The sequence below is a fragment of the Rhododendron vialii genome, chromosome 7a (assembly GCF_030253575.1).
Source record: "Rhododendron vialii isolate Sample 1 chromosome 7a, ASM3025357v1".
Lineage (NCBI taxonomy): Eukaryota > Viridiplantae > Streptophyta > Magnoliopsida > Ericales > Ericaceae > Rhododendron > Rhododendron vialii.
Genome location: NC_080563.1, coordinates 19662407 through 19683604, shown reverse-complemented (window position 1 = coordinate 19683604; position 21198 = coordinate 19662407). Strand labels below are relative to the sequence as shown.

Sequence of the window (21198 nt, the reverse complement as noted above, 5' to 3'; positions counted from 1 at the left end):
AAAAAAGTGGTCCAAGAGTTGGGCATTATTTGCCCCTCTTACCACTGAACAACAATTCTCCCTTTTAAAAAGTTAGAGGGTCAGGTAAATTTCAGTGACGCCCCCGATGTTTTTTCTTAATGATAGATACTCCCTCCGTCCCCTTATTATAGTCCAGTATTTCATTTTGGGCTGTCCCTTAATAAGTGTCCATTTGGTAAAGTTAGTGGGTAAAAGTTGGTACATTGTCTATTTTGTCCCTAAAAGTAGATTCCATTTTGAAAAGTTAGTGAGTAAAAAGTGTAGTGATGATGGGTAAGTAGGGAAAGTGGAGGAAAAAGTTGATGTGAAAGGTATAATGATGATGTTTTTTTAATAAATTGGAGTTACGAAGCAGGACATTTAAAAAGAGACGGAGGGAGTACATCTTTCCTATATGAGAAACAATTATAAATTCTTCAGAATTTCAACGTTCATTTTTGATAATAAAACAAATGACAAAAAACTTCTCAATTCTCAAATTTTTGTACACGAATTTAATGAATTTGTCCTTTTTATTGAACAAGTTTTTTCAACGAGTAAAAAATAAAGGGCTATTAAAAATAAACGTATTCTTCTCCTTGTGGGTCGAGTGCTATGCTGAAATCGGATATGCTCGAATCTCAAGGCTCCATATCTTTCGCTGAAGATGAGCTAAACAGTTTCGACATAGTTCCGGAGATGCTCGGATTCTCTTGGCAGGATGCGGTTGAGATAATAGACTCCTTAGGAACAAATGGCTGCGAAACCTCAATAGTAGATATCAACTCTGCCCCACCGAAGAGGAAAAGGCAAGCGCCCAGGAAGATCAAAATGTTTGATAAGGTAAAGGGTTTGGGCATCCCGACTTGTCTTCCGAATGGCAAGATTCCCATAGATTTTGGGGGTTCTTGGCATTCTTCCTTCCTCAAGGACATGGTACCATCCTTCAGTTTATGCCAAGAGTTTGGTCGAAGTTAAGTTTAGTGGGGTAAAATTTAAAGGGCGATGGCATAATTTTCTTACTTCTGTCCCCAAGTTTCACCCGTCAGTTCTTGATGAGGAGTGGTTTCGACCATTTCCCCGAAGATAGAATCGTTCACCAATAAAAGAACCCTGGAGCATGCATTATTTGAGCGCTGGTTTTTTGAGACTAACACCTTGCATTTACTAGGCTTCGAGTTGAGTTCGACTCCTTCAGATTGGTTCATGATCACGGGATTGAGATTTGGAAGTATTCCAGTAGCGCGATATACAAGGACTAAAAAGCAAGCAATGAGGATATGCGATTTTGAGGATAAATATTTCTTCAAAGGCAAGATAAAGGGAAGTTGCTTATGTCCGAACAAAACTTTCCACTCCAAACTACTGGATGTAGATGAGGTTTTTCATCAGAGGTGCCGTTGCATGGTGATCTATTTACTCACCTGCTTTTAGCCAATAGAGAATGGCTGCTTCTCGTGTGACTGGGTGAGCATTGTGGAGACCAACAAGAATTTAAGAAGCAATGATTGGGGCAGTTTCACTCTTCCTTCTTTTCTTCGGGCTATGAGAATTCGGGTATCCTGCCCGATTGGGACTTTTCTGGGTTGCTTTCAGTTTTTGGCTTGCTGTTTCTGGGAGTATGCAAACGTTGGAGGGCCAACGATCTCCGAGACTGGTCTTGTCTACTTCCCTAGGGCCTCTTGCTGGGCGAGGGCAACAGCTAACCCAGGTAGCATTTCCACCCATAGGGCAAGTTTAGACAAACTCTCAGCTTTCAATATCATGTGGAGACCATACAACATTTCTGATTGCCCTAAGCAGTATCCCTTTAAGCAGGCCGAAGAGTTTTTAAAGTCAAGATGTTGTTTTGTCAGATTCTCCACGTGGGAGGCCTTCTTGAGGGAAAGATGCGCCAAACAGCTCTGAGGCTCATTATTAGCGCCTGAACCTCCTCCAAAGATTTTTTTTTTTGGTAAGCTAAGCTCTTTGAACGATCCTTCGCTAAATTATCCACCTTATGAGAATGCTCTGAAGTTCTCTTGGTCCAATGAAGAGTATTTCCCTTGGTACAAGAGAATATCGATCGAAAAATTGTCCATGGTCCAGAATGAGGATGGCCAGACTGAAGATGCTCAGCTAGCCATGATTAAACAGGAGAAATATGAGATTCAGGTTGAACGGGACAATGCTCTTTCGCATGCCGCCCATATGCGGTAACCGGCCACTTAGATGCAGCAACAAGCCGCTCAGATATAGTAGCACGCCACCCAGATTGTCACGCCCTCGAATTTAAATATAATTATTAATAACTTGTCATAAATAAAATCCTCGCAATATTGTACATAATTCCAACAAAAGGTTTTCCAAACTCATTTCACCGAATCATGGACAGTTCAAGTTATTACAATACAGAGACTCCAGCCCAAAGTTTTCAGATTTTAGTTCCTTTTTATATTATATTAGAATATAAAATATATAATATCAAACTAGTGGACAAACAAAAAATACAATTAGACTCGCTCTTCATAGACAAACTTGGGATTTACGAGCCCGTGTAAATCGGTATTAAGGGGTCTTTTTCTATCAGATAGGAAAGGCTGTTGTACAAAGTGTACTTCTAAGTAAGATACACCTTCCAACAAAACAAATATATTTTACTATGATGCTGAGACAACTTCCCTTCAACCTAACTTTCAACGAAAGTCTGACCCTGTACCAAGTGCTCCAAGCTACTACTGCCTCTCGTCCTTACCTGAAAATGAAGGGTTGAGCACACAATTGCCCAGTAGGAAAAACTCTAACTAACTTTATGTGCTAATGGGAGGATATGTGCCAAGAAAATATTTCAGCAAGAGCAAAAATATTTTTAACTGAAGGTAGAACTTACAACGCAATCCTTACTTTGGGAAACATAGAACTCTTCTTCACTCACATCAACACTCTCACCTACACACGCGCACGCACCCATTTCTATCTTAAGTAAACTTAGATTGTCATTACCGAACTCAAAACATATTACTACATTTTCATTTTAGCGACTTAAAGACAACCCCGAATTCTTTAATCAACCAATTTCTCTTTCTTCCCCCACTTCATTGGCCACACTTTTATCTAAGTCGACACACTACACATAAGGAAGTGAAATATAATGTGCACAAGGATTTCAGACGAGACCTCAATGTGTCATCAAAGAACTCGCACGTCCACCTAATTTAATCTTTCCAAACTTAAGTTTTATCTTGTCCTCCCTCGTATCCCTTTTTATCCTGTCTTCTTCTTTTCTTTTCTTTTTGTTTTGTTTTTTGTAGACACCCCAATTTGATACTCCTAAGATCTCCAATGATGATACGAGACAGAACCACGGATTTGAAGGCTTGATCAATGACTTTTGAGCATCCTAGAACCTGAACCCATCAACTGTCCAGCACAAGGCGTCATGTGCCCAGTGCAACGCACCAATTGCCCAGCGCAAAAGAGTCTACTACACTCTCTAGCGCTAAACACTCACTCCCCAGCGCTAGGAATCAAAATCTGTTACTAACAGCTTTGACTACTGCAGGAATCTCATCATGACCCTATAAAGCATCTAGCAAACTCTAAGCCTGCACAGATGTCCCCCCTCCATTTTTTCTTATAAATAAAGGTGCTTAGAGTCATTTCAAAACACACACACATACATACAATAACCATATACACCCCCACTCCACTTCTCTCCACAATATACCTCTTTCTCTCTCTAGAATATACATATATTCTGGTTTTCTTCATACACACTTGAAGAAAATTCAAAAATGGCTTACATTTGAAGAGAAAAATCTCATTTCCATCCTAAACCTACATTTCTTCAACACTCCACCACAACAATTCTTCTTCATCATCCATCAATCACCAAACAACCCTCAAATCATCCAAATCCAAGCTCAAAGTCTGGATCAAGCACTCAAAAGGTAGAAAACTACATACATTTCTGGTTTCTATCAATTTGAGGAAACCAAGAAACCAAAGCAGAGATACTAGCTAGCTAACGCGATCGTGGGTTTTTGTTACAAAAAAATGTGATTGCGTGTGCTTTGCACTGGGCATTCACACCCCAGCACAAAGCACTTGTTCGTCGGCTTGCTAAGTGCTTTGTGCTAGGCACTCGCTTCTCAGCATAAAGCTCTTTCTCCTGTGCTCGCTGATTAATCCGATATCAGTGGGGTCCAGGGGCTTCCACACCCATTTCTAATATTCATTATTCGCCTTTAATGCTTCTTTCAATGCTGTCTTTTTACTGTTTCATCTAGAAATACCTCATAAAAAGCTATTATTCATGCATTTTACCAATTAATCCACTGTTTGGATAAAAAAAAAACATTTTCAGAAATTAATCTGGATAACTGCTTTGCGCTGGGCATTGAGGTCCAAGCACAAAGGAGTTGTCCCAGAAGGTGCTTTGCGCTGGATAATAACTTCCCATAACATTTTCAGAAATTATCTCCATCTTCTGCAGACTTTCGACAATTTGCATTCATTTCATCCATAACATGTATCTTTCTATTTTGTTTCATTCTTGTATATATTATACACTTCAGCACACGTCTACACCACACATTCAACTTGCTATGTGTTTAAAAGTTAAGGAATTAGCATTTTTCAAAATCCCACAAGTATTTCGTAGAGACCGGTTCTCGTATCAGGCAAGAAGGGTGCTGGACAAAAGCCTTCCCTTCTCGTAACTCGGCTTCCGAATCCAAAATCTCTAGTTCATTTTCAAACTCAAATTTCATTTTCAAGTTCCAGGTTTCTCGGGTTGCAAACCATTTTTACAAAAAACTCGGGTGGCGACTCTTTCAAATTCTCAATAAATCCAAGGACGGTTAGCGCGCGGGGGAGCCCCCTCCGAAAAGGGGTGTCTCGGGCTCTAGTAGCCCACAGTAGCGACTCTGTTGGGGAGTTGAGAGCCAAGCTTGAAAGATATTTGTGGGATTTCAAGAAAAATGCTTATATTCTTAATTTTTTCTTTACACTTGCACCGTTCACTAGCCGCGCTGGCGTATTTTGGCTATCCTGTTAAATGTCAGGGAATCCCGAAATACACAGCAACCTCCGACAAAGAAGGGTCATGCTGCCATCGACCACTGCTCGGCGTACGTTCAGTAGTGAGAGACATACCTGTGACTCTGAGTTCGAGGAACCCCTCTCAAACCAAAACCCGACCTTTTTCACTTGTAGATAACCATAGAACTCTCCCTACTAGGACAGGAGCCCGTTGGTTTAGAACTGTGTGATATACTCTGCTTACGTGTTGCATCTTTTTCATCTACATGTACATCATTATGCTTCATCACATGTATAGTTCAACCATTAGGGTAGTTCTAGAACTTTCCTTTTTCTTTCCTGCAGCCTAGAAAAGGTTGCTAAGACCCGATGAAGAATCGTGTACATCATCAAATATACGCTGTCTAAAGGATGGTCCCTTCCAAGCAATAAGCCTTAAGAGGAATCAAAACTTGTTGCATCCTAAGCTTGTTCTTCGATCAAAGATCCAATGGAGAATGAATAAGTAATCAAGTGGAAGCGTCACGGTACCCACACCACTCATACAACGGTGCCATATCACCGTTCAGCTAAAAGCGTCATGCAACTCACGCCACTGTGGTTACGGTCTCATGTCGCTATTGCTAAGTTGTTTCCAAAATCAAAATTGGGACCTTGACTGAAGAACGAACTAAGATGAAACTTGTTTTGGCATCTCTCGAGTCTTTTACAACGAAAGGTGTATTCTTAAAATAAAAAAAATACTGAGGATCGAGGCAACCTTCAAGGGTTGTTTCCAAAGAGTCCAGGAGACTTAATATCCATGGAGTATACCTCTAGTGTTAGCCATGCTCGAACGGCTTCCCCGTGCTTTTGTTTCCTTAAGGTCTGTTTGTATCTAAGTCCTGGCAACCTCATTGCTTTGTCTCGGATGATCAAGATAAGGAGATTGGCTCTAGCTTCGATAGTATGAACTTAACCTGCCTGCAACGACTTGCCCGTGGTTGTTGTGACCCTTGGTACAAAAGCTATTGAGTGAAACAAAAGGACTGCGGATAGGTCTAGGGAAACGTAGACAATAACGATATACAAGCATAACATCCTCTTAAATAATAAGAAAATCACTCTTGAATTGATCTTTTGCTTTACTGTCAGTCTTGAATCATTGAGAAGAAGGCGAAGAAGGACACCGATCCCCATTGGACTCGACCCGCTAGACAATGATTCATTCGGCTTGAACCGGAAACACCTTTGCCAATTCAAATGACGGGCCGAAACGATGAGGAGGACGTTAGGAAAATGGTGACACGACAATCCAATCAGATAGAGTAGCTCATGGACATGATGAAAATGGTGACACGACAATCCAATCAGATAGAGTAGCTCATGGACATGATGGAAAAGCTCAATGCCCGTCTCCCTCCCACATCTGATGAAGACACGTCTGCTGGAAGCTTGAACACCGACATGGCTGATTTCGCGGCCATGATTATCAAACTTGATGAGGCAATCCTTAAGAGTGAGAAAATCGCTGTAACTAGGGTGGATATGGATAAGCTCTGCTTGTTCCCAAATGCCACGCTCCCGGAGAAATTCAAAATGCCGGACTTTGCTAAGTTTGACGGTACCGCTGACCCCAAGGCTCATCTAATGGGGTATGTGGGCTCCTTGTCAATGTGGAAGATCGAAAATGATGCAATGGCTCAAATGTTTCATCAAAGCTTGACGGGACTTGCTCTCCAATGGTTCTTGGCTCTAAACCTATCTAAAAAGAAGAGTTGGGAGGACATAGGTGCAGCCTTTGTCGCCCAATACAATTATAACATACAACTGGAAATGACCACCCGGGAGCTGGAATCAACCAAAATGGACTCTAAAGAGACCTTTGCTGATTTTGTCAAACGAAGGAGGTTCAAGGCAACACAGATGGTGGAGAGGCCAGAAAAGGACCAAATCCGCATGATCACTCGTAATTTGCAGCCAGCCTTTTCTAAGAACTTGGTTCTCGCCCAAGCCTCAGCCAACTTCAAGACCTTCTTTGAGGCTGGTCTTGCAATCGAGGAAGCATTGCAAACCGGCGTTCTAGAGAAAGGGGATTCAAACACCCACAATCGAAAGACCTATTCTAAACAACAATTTCAATCTCTACGCCCCCGACCGAGCCAACTCCACCTCTAACCGATCAGAACCAGTCAACCAGATATCAACCCAATCTAATTCCCAACCATCAAAGCAACCACGTACCTTTGCCAAATTTCCCATCCCCATCCATATTATCCTAGAAAGACTCGTTCAAAAAGCAATTGTCAAACCACTCCAACCAACCCCTCTCCCGCAAAAGCTGCCAGCCTCACAAAACCCTAACTCCCACTGTGCCTATCACCAAATGCCTGGTCACACCATCGATGACTGTTGGAGACTCAAACACAAGCTTCAAGATCTCATCGAGGATGAGACCATTGAAAATCCACCTTCCAAGCCAAACACCATTACCAATCCGCTCTCAAAACATGCTTAGGATTCCCAAGTTAACCATGCCAACATGAATCCTACTATATTCGACCCAAGCCAATACATAGTGCCATCAACCGAACCTAGACCTATGGCCCAAATTCCTGAAGAAAGAGGAATTCACAATGTCTAGGACATGGAATACGAATGGACCATCAAATGGGGGAACCTTGTGGATGAATGGCTGGAAAGGGAAGCTGCAGAATTCTATGCTAAAAACCAACTTGAACCCATGGAAGAGGGCATGGGAATTCTCCAAGCCAATGATGAATGGCTAAACATTGATTTCATGAACATCGATGAGGATAAACCAGAATGGGATTCAACGCCCAATGAATGGCAAATGATAAAGGAGGATGATCCACTAGACTATGTCACACTGCCCCTCCTCTTCATGGAATACGAGCAAGATGTTACCCGTGATCGAGTGAGTCCACGACCATTTGGGCAACCACTAGAAAATTTGGAAAACCTCTGCGGAAATGACAAGTTTTGTCCTTAAAACTACATCATCAATGATTTGTTGCCAAAACCTGTCGTCCATATTCCCAATAAGCATTGCGTTTCAGTCATCCAAGGCTTATAGGAAGACGATGACACAGTCAACCTCTGGGTGGGAGGAGAAGAATGGAGTGTCAGAAAGGCTGCGCTAGAGGAAGGAATCATAAGAGATGACTTATGGGCCTGCAAGACTGTGGAAGAATTAGGGGAAGCTTTGACTGCTACATGGCTAGACAAAGGAAAGCACAAGGCTGAAATTGGCCTCACTGATTTGTACGATGACTAGGAAGTATACCCGAAACTCATGAATCACGTGACAAGGAGCGGACGCATCTACCAACCTTAGGAATCTTCAAGCTGGAGGACCGTCTCGCCCAATACAAAATGGTCTCTTTAATCCCGTAGTTCAAAACAACATTCCTGAGGAAGATGTCATCTAGAGACAATTGGCCGAAATCCCTGTTGCTGTCTCTATTTAGGGCCTTCTATCTCAATCCCATGCCCACGGCCAAAAGTTGATTCAAATGCTCTCGCGAATGAAATTGCTCCCGAAACAACTCCTGAGGACATGGTGGCTTTACTTACTCCTCGCCTCTCAAAGCATGTTGTTACATTCACCGAGGCTGACCTACCAATAGAGGGAGCTGGACCCAACAAACCTTTGCACATCACTCTCAAGTGCATGGGGAAATGGGTCCCAATTATCCTTGTAGATAATGGCTCAGCCCTCATTGTTTGCCCTCTCCAAACCGCTTATTACTTGGGATTGAAAAACAAAGACTTCACACCATCAGACCAAGGCGTCAGCTCCTATGATAACTCCCTCTGAAGGGTAGAATGCACTATTATGATCAAGGTGATGGTGGAGAACTATGAAATGGAAGTGGAGTTCCATATTTTGGATATTCCTTCCTTGTTTAATCTACTCTTGGGTAGGTCGTGGCTTCACCATCCAAATATCATGGCGGTACCCTATACTCTTTACCAGAAAGTCCAGTTAGGACTTGCTTCCGGTACTTAAACTATCCATGGAGACTCCGGTATTCGCCCGCACTGCTAAGACAATTCCCCTCTGCTAGAAATTGAACACGGAGAAGAAGACATCATGCTAGGAGGTTTCTCTTTCGACATTGCCGGTAATGTTCTCACCATTAAAATAGACGAGGATTTCTACATTAGTTCCACGGTTATTGAGATGAGGAAAATGTCCTTAGAATGGGTTTTGGGCGTAATCTGCAAGGCCTGTCTGAATTCCCTGACTTTGAATCAAATCCTGGGCAGTATGGTTTGGGGTTTGACCTCACAGAAGAAGAGGCTAAGAAAGAAAGGAGGGGAAACAATGTGCGAAGAGCATTATTCTAAGATCCCGTCCCTATTCACTTCGTGCCAGGAAATGAGACCACCTATTAGGGGCATCCAGAACTGTTTTGGGATTCTGAGACAAAAGAGCAACACCTTCGTTTTGAGATCTTCGCTGTCGACACTTGGGAGGACGAGGAAACTGAGAAGCTGGAGGCACTGGTAAAGGCTTTGGCACCAAATTGGGAGGATGTTTTCAATTCAGGTAGTCTTGAGTCTTTGTTTGAGGAAACTGGTCCGGGGGTTCGATCAAGGATGCAGAGGTAATGATGATGGGGGACGAAGCTGTTGAATATCCAACCTCACTCATTATGGAAGCCATTGGAAACTATAAAAAAATGCACTTTCACACATGTCGCAACTTGTACTGGCACTGACTCTGAGTCTTCCGAGAATGACACTGAGTCTTGTTTTGAGTCGAAATTTGTGCCTTTAGGCCCTCCCCGTTGCAGCTTTATTTCGAGTTCGAGTCCACTGCCATGTATCCCTCTGTGGGAACCTCTGATGAAATCAATGAAGTGATTGATTCCATTTCCCCCTTTGTGTTTGAAATAAATTGCGTTGACCCCGATGATGAAGGGATAGAGTTTGAAGGGGACATCCCCAAGGAACTGAGACCTCTAATCGAAAGGGAGGACGAAAGGCATGCTGCTTCATCGTCTCCGATATAATGGAATAACACCCCAAACGTATGGATTAATATGTCGAGATAAACATAATTATCCGGAAGACCGGATATCGTACCCAAGGGAATATTTGTTACGACTTAGATGGATTTGTAGATGTAAGCAAGATTTTCGGCCTTTAGACAGCCAACTTTGTTTTACTTAAAGCGGTGAAAAATAAACAGCTAAATTAAACGAAGAATAAACTAATTTAAAATGAAATGCTAGGTCTAAGAGATCTTAACACCCACGACTCATGTCAAATCACTTTCTCATCCTATTACTCAGTTTGAGTTATACAACTAAGGTTCTCAACCCGGAAGAAATGTGGTTCGAATACGAACCGAGTTCTAAAATTCATTTGGTAAACACCTCGAGCGACAGAACTCCAAACATCGTGTGTGGCAAATAGCATACTCTTGCCTACACATGATCAATGAGGTTAACACCTTAGCAAGTTTGACAAACGAATCCAAACTAATCTCGATTTCCGAACCAAAGATTAAAACTTTATAATGAAAAAAGCAATATTAACTCAAGACATGAGGTGCTAATCACTCTATGACCAAGCCTTATAAACTACTCACTCATATCTAGAGAGATAGAAGCAAGACAAAATCTAGCTAATATATTTAATCAACGAAACTTGAAATAAATTAGAGATTTATATAGATCGAGAGCGTAGCTACAACTTTAATAAGAACAAAATAACAAACTACAAGAATCTAAGGTAGAAAATGTGGGAATTAAGCAAGAACAATAAAAACAATGAAGAGTAAGCAACAAGAAATTCTAAATCTAGTCTACATCTACAAATACAATAATATCTAGTTGTCTTGTTTTGTGACATCACATCGAATTTATATCACACCACGTTACGGGATATCCCAAAGATGCCCTAAAAATTCTGCTCTGAAGGCCCTTGGTACTGATACCTCTGCTGATTTGGTGACGGTACCGAAGCTACTAAGCTCCTTCCTTCTAACTCACTTGGTATTGATACCTCTGCTACTTTGGTATCGATACCAAAGCCTTTATCTGCAACTTTAGTGCTTCGGGCCTCCTCTTGGCCTTTGGTGCTTTCGGGTATATCCTTCGAGGCTTCCTTCCTTGGCTTAGAAATCCGATCACTCCACTCTTGATCATCTTTAAGTCTTGGATGCCTCCGACGCGCTTTAAGCTTTAAATATTCTTTATTAAGCGGTTTCCCTACAAAATGAAAATAACAAACCCTACGTGCCATATCAAACAACAAGCTAAATTAACTCAACATAATGTGATAAAACTAAGGACTTAGTGCAACCATAATGGCATTATCAGGTGCTTATCACACCCCCCAACTTGAACTTTGCTAGTCCTTAACAAACGAAATACAGAAAATTTGAAAACATAGAAACTATACAATCTTTCCGCTATCACAATTCAAAACATGCTCAAAGCTACCAACTAGCAAAAGTTCTTCAATCCGGCTTTTATTTCCTTTCTACAACTTACAGCTCGAGAATTTGACTAAACAACTATGTAAAGAGCAAGTTTATAAGGTTTGTTTCCTCGAAAACAGGGAGGCTACGGGACACAAAACTGCGAATTCAGACTAGTAACCATACCCCACGAAGAAGTGCTCGGAAATAGGCAAAAGTGAACAAGAATTACTATGCCTCAAATATGAAAAGCACTTAACTAATCGAAATGAGAACTAGTAGATGAAAACTTGGATATGAAAGGAAAACATGCCGTAATACTAAGGGAAATTTATAGAACTGGTCCTCCTAGTTTCATCCGAGTCTCATTTTCGTCCTCTAAGTATCAATTGCAACTCTTTTGACCTTCAAGTTTGGTTTTTGTACCAAATCGGTCCAATTGATGACTTCTATCAAACAAAATGGACGAAAAAAATTAGATTGATCGCAGTTTGGACGTTGCAGTTCGTACCAAGTTAGTCCAATTGGTAATGTCTGCTCTCAATCTGATTTTTTCCATCCAATTTGCCTGACAAATGTTATCAATTGGACCAACTTGGTACGAAAACTAAACTTGAAGGACGAAAATGAGACTCGAATAAAACTAGGAGGACCATTTCTATAAATTTCTCTAATACTACTAACCATGCAAATATCAGACATTGAATCATTAAGGAATCTAGGCGCATAAAAGATCAACTAAGGACTTTTTCAGCTTCTTAAGGGTTAGCAAAATGGGCGACGGACATTTACTAGCTTGGACAACTACCCGATTGACCGCCGCCAAAACAAAAACAACCAAGTCAGAGGCCACACCGGCCAAACCAATAATATTCAACTACTATTATGCATAACTAAACTACGACATGATAAGCAACAAAATGAAAGATAGAGTAGTTGGCATGTCAACCACCCTAGACCACGACCAAGTAAGGCGAATTTCTACTTTCCGAATCATCATCACACCACCTCACCACATCACCAAGTCAATCTCCCAACTCCTCACTAGCATACCCTGCAAAGTCATCACTCACCTCAGCTTCCTCTAATGATTAAACAACAATAATATATACTCCACTCAGATACCAATACCAAATCTCCACTGCTAAAGCCCTTACACTTCATATCTTTTGATAATAGTCCCTTATTTTTCGCATACTACACTTACAACACAATAATTTGAGCGAAATCTCAAATCCACTGCCCTAGTTACCAAAAAAACTGAGGACACCAATATAGGGCTAATACTGAGTAAGCCTTGCAAATCAAATTCTCTGCCAGTGTCATACAAAAAGAGTAGCGCGGCCACAATTCTTAAAGTCAAATTACTTTACTACATCTTGATGCATAGAGGTTCCATGTCCATTTTCTAACTATATACGACACCATATAAATTCTAAAACTTTATATACGTCTTCCAACCAAAGTTTTTTTTTTTTTTTGTTCGAAAAAGTACATAAACATCCCCCTTCTAAAAGTTCATATACGTCCAAACCACGTATAGCCATCCCTACGCACACATCACCAACACTCCTCTCTCTCTCTCTCTCTCACACACACACACACACACATTACAATCCTACACAAAAATTAAAGAATTTTCCAAATAAATTAAATACTAATACATGCAACCCAAATAACTTGATCTTCTCTAATAATGTTACTGCTCCAAAGTAATGAAACAAACAAGAATAATATTACGTACCCTGATAGAAGATCGAGAACGAGTTCCAAAACCATGGTGTAAGATCGGCTCCAAAGAACCCTAAGACTATGACTGTTGCTCCATATCCCAAAGCCTGCTCTCAATATTCTATCAACGTATAACCAAAGTATGTTGTGAATATCTCCTTGAGAGTAACTTTATTAAACCACCCATAACTCACAAAACCCTTGCTTCTAGCTGATTGATTCCCTAAAGTGCTTAATTATGGCACACTGCTACCTCTAATGTGCAAAAAATAGTAAAATAGGTTTGTACTATAAAAGCAGAATTTTTAGAAAAAATAATTATTTGGAAAAAGAAAAGATGTGGCCATAACATCCTCCCAACACTAACCAATATATCAATTCCCTTAAGACATACAAAAATCCACATATATCAAACCAACCCAGTGCTCATCCCTCTCTTAAATTAAAGCATCAACAAACCACCACATTGATATCCCTTCTCCGAAAAAATAATTTTTTTTTTTCAATGACTTCTAATCTTATAATGGAATTCAAAACACAACGCTACACAAAGTCACCTTTGTCGTCAATACTCCTTTACTTCAAGGATCACTAAACATAGGCTACTTATTTCACACCAAACTAGTACTTCAACATGAATGGCAAAATGAGACAAATGCCTATCCCGAAAATTGGGTTGCTTACTATTTGATACCCTTATGTTTCCCAAATACAACATATGCTCAAAGCAATTTCTCTATCTCTTCATCATATAACAATGAATCCTCCTAACCAAAGCAAATCACCCCATAACTAAATTGAAGTTTTTTTTTTTCGACTACCAAGGATTAGAAGCATGTCCACAAAGAAATCAGTGGGCATATATGTTACCATAAAGAACTCACTCCAAAATAAATAAATAAAAGTATAGACCAAAAGAATCCAAGTCTACAATTAGCCCAAGCTCTGATGATTAGATAGCAATAATATATAATCCGCTTAGGTACCAATACCAAATCTCCACCGCTAAAAATCTTACACTTCATATCTTTTGATAATTGTCCATTGTTTTTCGCATACAACAATTACAACACAATAATTTGACCGAAATCTCAAATCGACTGCCCTTGTTACCATAAACAAATGACGATTCCAATATTGGGTTAATCATGAGTAAGCCTTGCAAATCCAATTCTCTGCCAATGTCATAAAAAAAGATTAGTGTGGCCACAATTCATGAAGTCAAATTACTTTACTACATCCAGATGCATAGAGGTTCCATTTCCATTTTCTAACTATTAGACTATCTCTTCTACACACGACTCTATATAAATTCTAAAAGTTCACATACGTCCTGCTTCCAAAGTTTTTTTTTATTTAAAAAAAGTTTATATACGTCCTCACCTCGTATAGCCATGCATACACACACATCACCAAAACCACCAACACTCCTCTCTGTCTCTCTCACAGACGCACACACACACACATTACAATCCTACAAAAAAATCACAGATTTTCCCAAATAAATTAAATACTAATACATGCAACCCAAATAACTGGATCCCCTCTAATAATGTTACTGCTCCAAAGTAAAGAAACAAATAAGAATAATATTACGTAACCCAACGGAAGAATGAGAATGAGTTCGAAAACCGTGGTGTAAGATCGGCTCCAAAGAACCCTAAGACTATGGCTACTGCTCCATCTCCCAAAGCCTCCTCCCAATATTCTATCAAAATATAACCCCAGTATGTTGTGAATATTACCTTGAGAGTTACTTTATTAAACCACCCATGACTCACAAAACCATTCCTTCTAGCCGATTGATTACCTAAAGTGCTTAATTACGATACACCACTATTTATTAAAGTTAACTAGACTTACACCCTCAAATCCTTAATAATGACAATTATACCTCTAATGTGCACAAAATAGTAAAATGGGATCGTACCATAAATGCCAAATTTTTAGCAAAAATAATTATTTGGAAAAAGAAAAGGTATGGCGTAACATCCTCCCAACACTAACCAATATATCAATTCCCTAAAGACAAACAAAAATACACATATATCAAACCAACCTAGTGCTCATCCCTCTCTGGAACAAAAGCATCAACAAACCACCATATTGATATCCCTTCTCCGAATAAATAAATATTTGTTTTCAATGACTTCCAATCTTATAACAGAATTCAAAACACAACACTACACAAACTCACCTTTGTCGTCAATACTCCTTTACTTCAAGGATCACTAAACATAGGCTACTTATTTCAACACCAAACTAGTACTCCAACACGAATGGCTAAACGAGACAAATGCCTATCTCGAAAGTGGGGTTGCTTACTATCTGATATCTTTATGTTTGCCAAATACTAAATGTTTAAAACAATCTCTCTATCTCTTCATCATATAACAATGAATCTTCCTATACAACGCAAATCACCCCATAACTAAATTGAAGATTTTTCATTTCGACAACCAAGGACAAGAAGTATGTCCACAAAGAAATCACTGCGCATATATGTTAACATAAGGAACTCACTCCAACATAAAAAAGTATAGACTAAAAGAATCCTAGTCTATAATTAGCCAAAGCTCTGATGATTAGACAGCAATAATAAATACTCCGCTTAGGTACGAATGCCAAATCTCAACCACTGAAGCCCTTCCAATTCCTATCTTTTGGTAATTGTCCCTTATTTTTCGCATACTAAGTAAGCCTTGCAAATCCAATTCTCTACCAGTGTCATACAAAAAAAGTAGTGTGGCCACAATTCTTGAAGTCATATTACTTGACTAAATCTTGATGCATAGAGGTTCCATATCCTTTTTCTAACTATCAGACTGTCTCTTCTACATACGACTCCATATAAATTCTAAAAGTTCATATACGTCCTCACCACGTATAGCCAAGCATACACACACCACCAAAACAACCAACACTCCTCTCTCTCTCTCTCTCTCTCTCTCTCTCAAATCCACTGCCCTAGTTACCATAAACAAATGAAGACTACAATATAAGGCTAATACTGAGTAAGCCTTGCAAAACCATTTCTCTGCCAGTGTCATACAAAAAAAGTAGTGCGGCCACAATTCTGGAAGTCAAATTACTTTACCACATCTTGATGCATAGAGGTTCCATGTCCATTTTCTAACTATTAGACTGTCTCTTCTACATACGACTCCATATAAATTCTAAAAGTTCATATACGTTCTACGTCCAAGGTTTTTTTTGTTTTTTTTTAAAAAGTTCATATACGACCTACTTCTAAAAGTTAATCCATGTCCCAACCACATATAGCCATGCGTACACACACATTACCAAAACCACCAACAGCTCTCTCTCTCTCTCTCTCTCTCTCTCACTCTCTCTCACACACACACACAAAACAATCCTACACCAAAATGACAGATTTTCCCAAATAAATTAAATACTAGTACATGCAACCCAATTAACTTGATCCCCTCTAATAATGTAACTGCTCCAAAGTAAAGAAACAAATAAGAATAATATTATGTAACCCGACGGAAGAACGAGAACGAGTTCGAAAACCGTGGTGGAAGATCGGCTCCACAGAACCCTAAGACTATGTCTACTGCTCCATCTCCCAAAACCTTCTCCCAATATTCTACCAAAATATAACCCCAGTTTGTTGTGAATATTTCCTTGAGAGTAACTTTATTAAACCACCCATGACTCACAAAACCATTCCTTCTAGCCGATTGATTACCTAAAGTGTTTAATTATGGTACACCACAAATTATAAAAATTAATTAGACTTACAGCCTCAAATCCTTCATAATAACAATTCTACCTCTAATGTGCACAAAATAGTAAAATGGGATCGTACTATAAATGCCAAATTTTTAGCATAAATAATTATTTGGAAAAGAAAAGGTATGACGTAACATCCTCCCAACACTAACCAATATATCAATTCCCTAAAGACATACAAAAATACACATATCAAACCAACCTAGTGCTCATCCCTCTCTGGAACAAAAGCATCAACAAACCACCATATTAATATCCCTTCTCCGAACAAATAAATATTTTTTTTCCATGACTTCCAATCTTATAACGGAATTCAAAACACAACACTACACAAACTCACCTTTGTCGTTGAATAGGCTATTTATTTGAACACCAAACCAGTACTCCAACAAGAATGGCTAAACGAGACAAATGCCTATCTCGAAAGTTGGGTTGCTTACTATCCGATACCCTTCTGTTTGCCAAATACTATATGTTTAAAACAATTTCTCTATCTCTTCATCATATTACAATGAATCCTCCTAACCAACGCAAATCACCCCATAATTAAATTGAAGTTTTTTTTTTTCGACAACCAAGGACAAGAAGTATGTCCACAAAGAAATCGCTGCACATATATGTTAACATAAGGAACTCACTCCAAGATAAAAAAAAGTATAGACCAAAAGAATCCTAGTCTACAATTAGCCAAAGCTCTGATGATTAGACAGCAATAATATATACTCTGCTCAGGTAAGAATGCCAAATCTCAACCGCTGAAGCCCTTACACTTCTTAACTTTTGGTAATTGTCCCTTATTTTTCGCATACTGAGTAAGCCTTGCAAATCCAATTCTCTACCAGTGTCATACAAAAAGAGTAGTGTGGCCACAATTCTTGAAGTCATATTACTTGACTACATCTTTGATGCATAGAGGTTCCATATCCATTTTCTAACTATTAGACTGTCTCTTCTACATACGACTCCATATAAATTCTAAAAGTTCATATACGTCCTCACCACGTATAGCCATGCATACAAACACATCACCAAAACCACCAACACTCCTCTCTCTCCCACACACAGTTCAATCCTACACCAAAATCACATATTTTCCTAAATAAATTAAATACTAATACATGCAACCCAAATAACTTGATCTCCTGATATAATCTTACTGCACCAAACTAAAGAAACAAACAAGAATAATATTATGTAACCCGACGGAAGAACGAGAACGAGTTCGAAAACCGTGGTGGAAGATCGGCTCCACAGAACCCTAAGACTATGTCTACTGCTCCATCTCCCAAAACCTTCTCCCAATATTCTACCAAAATATAACCCCAGTTTGTTGTGAATATTTCCTTGAGAGTAACTTTATTAAACCACCCATGACTCACAAAACCATTCCTTCTAGCCGATTGATTACCTAAAGTGTTTAATTATGGTACACCACAAATTATAAAAATTAATTAGACTTACAGCCTCAAATCCTTCATAATAACAATTCTACCTCTAATGTGCACAAAATAGTAAAATGGGATCGTACTATAAATGCCAAATTTTTAGCATAAATAATTATTTGGAAAAGAAAAGGTATGACGTAACATCCTCCCAACACTAACCAATATATCAATTCCCTAAAGACATACAAAAATACACATATCAAACCAACCTAGTGCTCATCCCTCTCTGGAACAAAAGCATCAACAAACCACCATATTAATATCCCTTCTCCGAACAAATAAATATTTTTTTTCCATGACTTCCAATCTTATAACGGAATTCAAAACACAACACTACACAAACTCACCTTTGTCGTTGAATAGGCTATTTATTTGAACACCAAACCAGTACTCCAACAAGAATGGCTAAACGAGACAAATGCCTATCTCGAAAGTTGGGTTGCTTACTATCCGATACCCTTCTGTTTGCCAAATACTATATGTTTAAAACAATTTCTCTATCTCTTCATCATATTACAATGAATCCTCCTAACCAACGCAAATCACCCCATAATTAAATTGAAGTTTTTTTTTTTCGACAACCAAGGACAAGAAGTATGTCCACAAAGAAATCGCTGCACATATATGTTAACATAAGGAACTCACTCCAAGATAAAAAAAAGTATAGACCAAAAGAATCCTAGTCTACAATTAGCCAAAGCTCTGATGATTAGACAGCAATAATATATACTCTGCTCAGGTAAGAATGCCAAATCTCAACCGCTGAAGCCCTTACACTTCTTAACTTTTGGTAATTGTCCCTTATTTTTCGCATACTGAGTAAGCCTTGCAAATCCAATTCTCTACCAGTGTCATACAAAAAGAGTAGTGTGGCCACAATTCTTGAAGTCATATTACTTGACTACATCTTTGATGCATAGAGGTTCCATATCCATTTTCTAACTATTAGACTGTCTCTTCTACATACGACTCCATATAAATTCTAAAAGTTCATATACGTCCTCACCACGTATAGCCATGCATACAAACACATCACCAAAACCACCAACACTCCTCTCTCTCCCACACACAGTTCAATCCTACACCAAAATCACATATTTTCCTAAATAAATTAAATACTAATACATGCAACCCAAATAACTTGATCTCCTGATATAATCTTACTGCACCAAACTAAAGAAACAAACAAGAATAATATTATGTACCGAAAAGTTCATATACGTCATCCGTCTAAAACTTCTTATACGTCCTCAACACGTATAGCCATGCATACAAACACATCACCAAAACCACCAACACTCCTCTCTCTCCCACACACAGTACAATCCTACACCAAAATCACAGATTTTCCTAAATTAATTAAATACTTATAAACCCAAATAACTTGATCTCCTCATATAATCTTACTGCACCAAACTAAAGAAACAAACAAGAATAATATTTCGTAACGAAAAGAACCCTAAGACTATGCCTACTACTCCATCTCCCAAAGCCTCCTCTCAATATTTTATCAAAATATAACCCAAGGATGTTGTGAATATCTTATTAAGAGTAGCTTTATTAAACCACCTATAACTAACAAAACCCATACTTCTAGCCGATTGATTACCTAAAAAGCTTAATTACGGTACACAACTAATTTGTAAAATTAATTATACTTATAGCTTCAAATCCATAATAATGACAATTATACCTCTAATGTGCACAAAATAGTAAAATAGGATCACACTATAAATACCAAATTTTTAGCAAAAATAATTGTTTGGAAAATGAAAAGGTATGGCGTAACATCCACCCAACACTAACCAATATATCAATTCCCCTAAGACATACAAAAATCCACATATGTCAAACCAACCCATTGCTCATCCCTCTCTTGAACTAAAGCATCAAAAAACCACCACATTTATATCCCTTCTCTGAGAAAACATTTTCTTTTTTTTCAATGACTTCCAATCATATAACATAATTCAAAACACAACGCTAGACAAACTCACCTTTGTCGTCAATACTCCTTTACTTTAAGGATCACTAAACATAGGCTACTTATTTCAACACCAAACTAATACTCCAACATGAATGGCTAAACGAGACAAATACCTATCTCGAAAGTTGGTTTTCTTACTATCTGAGACCCTTATGTTTGGCGAATACTATATAAGTTCATAGCAACTTCTCTCTCTCTTCATCATATAACAATGAATCCTCCAAACGAACGCAAATCACCCCAGAACTAAGTTGAAGTTTTTTTTTTCGACAACCAAGGATTAGAAATATGAACACAAAGAAATCACTGCGCAACTATGTTAACATAAGGAACTCACTCCAAGATAAATAAGTATAGACCAAAAGAGTCCTAGTCTATAATTAGCCCAAGCTCTGATGATTAGATAGCAATAATATATACCCCGCTCAGGTACGAATAACAAATCTCCACCTCTAAAGCCCTTACACTTCAAATCTTTTGATAGTTGTCCTTTATTTTTCGCATACTACACTTATAACAATAATTTGAGCGAAATCTCAAATCCACTGCCCTAGTTACCATAAACAAATGACGAATCCAATATAGGGCAAATACTAAGTAAGCCTTACAAATTCAATTCTCTACCAGTGTCATACAAAAAGAGGTAGTGCGGCCACAATACTTCATATCAATCTACTTTACTACATCCTGATGCATAGAGGTTCCGTGTCCATTTTCTAACTATTAGACTTTCTCTTCTACAAACGACTAAACATAAATTCTAAAAATTCCTATATGTCCTTCCAAAGTGTTTTTTTTTTTTTTTCAAAGAAAACTTAATA

The 21198-nt window shown here is 38.8% G+C and overlaps 1 protein-coding gene across 1 annotated transcript in view; it reads right to left on the bottom strand.

The window, feature by feature from the left end:
• Positions 1-10683: 10683 nt before the first annotated feature.
• The window catches only part of LOC131333134 (eukaryotic initiation factor 4A-3-like), a 38477-nt gene continuing 27962 nt past the window's right edge, over positions 10684-21198 (bottom strand). Inside the window, exon 13 of the mRNA XM_058367489.1 lies at positions 10684-11246. The gene's annotated coding sequence lies outside the window, so the exon portion shown is untranslated. The remainder of the gene's footprint in view (positions 11247-21198) is intronic.